The sequence below is a fragment of the Prosopis cineraria genome, unplaced genomic scaffold (genome assembly GCF_029017545.1).
Source record: "Prosopis cineraria cultivar Desert tree isolate PC_DT_omini unplaced genomic scaffold, ASM2901754v1 PC8, whole genome shotgun sequence".
Lineage (NCBI taxonomy): Eukaryota > Viridiplantae > Streptophyta > Magnoliopsida > Fabales > Fabaceae > Prosopis > Prosopis cineraria.
This window is the reverse complement of record NW_026555339.1, coordinates 32,724,156-32,727,281: the sequence shown is the minus strand read 5'-3', so window position 1 is coordinate 32,727,281 and position 3,126 is coordinate 32,724,156.

Sequence of the window (3,126 nt, the reverse complement as noted above, 5' to 3'; positions counted from 1 at the left end):
TGGAAAGGGTCATATCTCCCCTATACTTAAATCTCAAAATGGATACCACAAAGCACAATCACAAGTAAGAATCAAGTGATCCATATTTGTGCACAAGTGTCAGTAGGCATGTACTAGAAACTGCTCAACATGTGTGCTAAGTGAACAGTCAAAGCAGATAAAGGGTGTGAGTTGGAGAGATCTAACCTTAAAGCCAGTCATGGAGGTTTGAAGTTATGTCCCTCCACATCTTCCTCTAATCCCATCTTGTAGAGCTTGCATAGGTGCCTATTAACTTGGAAAGTTTTGGATGAAGGTTCATGTAAGAGTTGTAGGACACTATATGGATAAACTTGAAAAACCACAAAGGGGATGTCCCATCTAGAGAGGAGCTTGACTTCTTTGTGTATCTATCTTGTTTGGTACAATAGAACTAAGTCTCCTTCTTTGAACTCATTCCTTATTATCATCTTATCATGTAGGATCTTGTTCTTCTCTTTATAAATTCTTGAGTTTTCATAGGATTCTAGCCTTAATTCCTTTAGCTCTTGAAGTTGAAACAACCTTTCTTTAGTTGTGCCTTCCTCATCAAAATTGAGCTTTTTTATGGCCCAATTTGCTTTATGCTCTACCTCAACAGAAAAGTAACATGCCTTTCCATAAACTAACCTAAAGGGAGACATCCCAATAGGGGTTTTATAGGTAGTCTTATAGGCCCACAAGGCATCATCCAAATGAAGTCTCTAGTCCTTTCTATTGGTATTGACAACCTTGGACAAAATGGACTTGATCTCTTTGTTAGATACCTCGGCTTGCTTATTTGTTTGGAGATAATAAGGTGTAGATACTTTATGCTTCACCCCATACTTAGCCAAGAGCTTGGTCATAAGCTTGTTACAAAAGTGGGAGCCTTAGTTACTAATTAATGATCTTGGAACCCCATACCTACAAAAAATATTATACTTGAGAAACTTAATGACAACCTTAGCATCACAAACTTTAGTAGGCATAGCCTTAATCCATTTGGACACATAATCCACACAAAGCAATATATAGTTATAACTAAAGGAAAAGGGAAATGATCCCATGAAATCAAGGCTCCACGCGTCAAATATCTCACACAACATAATAGGGTTTTAAGACATCTCATGTCTCTTTCTCCAAGAGGAAAACTTTCGGCATTTCAAACATCTTTTACAAAACATATGAATCTTTAAACAAAGTATGCCAATACAATCTATAGTCCAAAACTTATCTAGCAGTCCTATTGGCATTAAAGTGTCCACCACAAGCATGTCAATGGCAAAAGTCAAGAATAGAATCAAAATCAACACCATCCACACAACTCCTAATAATGCAATCACTATAAATTTGAAACAACAAAGGAGGTTTCCACAAGTAATATTTTGCCTCCCTTTTCAAATTTTCAATTTTAAACCTAGACTAATCAAGAGGTAGTACACCACATTCAATGAAGTTTGCAAGATGACCATACCATGGAGTATGAGTGGAAATAGCATATAAGGTCTCATTAGGGAAAGAATCACATAAAAGAGAATGAGGGTTAGAGTTTACCATAGCTTCCTCAAGGTGAGGCAATCTAGACAAATGGTTAGCCACATGGCTTATAGAACCACTCCTATCCTTAATCTCTATGTTGAACTCTTGCATCAAGATCACCCATCTAATGAGTATAGGCTTAAACTCAGCCTTCTTCATCAAGTATCTCAAAACTGCATGGTCATTATACACAACCACCTTGGAACAGATCAAGTAAGATTAAAATTTATCCATTGCAAAAACAATAGCAAAGAACTCTTTTTTTATAGTAGTGTAATTAATTTGTGAGCTATCAAGTGTCCTAAATGCATATGCAATCACATGTGACAGTTTACTATCTTTTTGACCAAGCATAGCACCCATAGTATGGTGAGACGCATCACAAGATAATTCAAAATCAAGAGACCAATTTAGGAATTTCAAAATGAGAGGTGTGCAAAACAATTTTTTCAAAATATCAAAAGCTTTTTTTGCAATCATCATCAAACCCAAATGGTGTATCTTTATTAAACAATCTAATCATAGGTAAGGTAATTTAACTAAAACCCTTAATAAACTTCCTGTAAAAACTAACATGTCCTAAAAGGATCTAAACTCTTTCAAGCAAGTAGGGAAAAGAAGGGAAGAGATCACATCAACCTTAGCCTTGTCCACCTCAATTCCTTTAGAGGAGACAAGGTACCCTAAAACAATCCCTTGATTTACCATAAAATGGCACTTTTCAAAATTTGAAACTAGTTTCTTTTCTATGCACCTTTGTAAAACATCATCTAAAGCAATCAAGTAAGAAGCAAATAAGTCACCATAAATAGTAAGCCATCCATGAAAAATTCCATGCATTTCTCAATAAAATCAGAAAATAAACTCATCATGCATCTTTGAAATGTGCCAGGTGCATTACACAAACCAAAGGGCATCCTCCTATAGGCAAAGGTACAAAAGGGACAAGTGAAAGTAGTCTTTTCCTAGTCTATGGGAATATGGAAATATCCACTAAACCCATCTAAAAAGCAATAATGAGCCTCTCAGGCATCTAATCGATGAAAGGAAGGGGGAAGTGGTCTTTTCTAGTGGCATCATTTAATTTTCTATAATCAATTCACACCTTCTAAGAGTTTTTCACCTTGGTTGGCACTAACTCATTGCTCTCATTTTTCAAAACAGTCACACCCCCTTTCTTTGGCACAACTTGAGTAGGAAAGACCTACTCACTCTCACTAATAGGGTATATGATTCCTGTACTCAAAAGCTTAATTACTTCCTTTTTAATCACATCTAGGATTGGAGGATTCAACCCCCTTTGGGTCTACCTAACAGGTTTGGCAGCCTCCTCAAGCAAGACCCTATAAATGCATACTAATAGATCCATCCCAGATATATCTCCTAAAGTCCACCCAATAGCCTTAATATTCTTTCTAAGCACAGACAATAAAGTAGTTTCCTCATCAGCAGCAAGAGAGTTAGAAATAATTACAGGAAATTTCTCACCCTTATGAAGGAAAACATATTTCAAATTACATAATAAAGGCTTTAAATCAAGAGTGGGTAGTCAATAGTGGAGGGAATGAGCTCTTTAAGCTCTAAGTC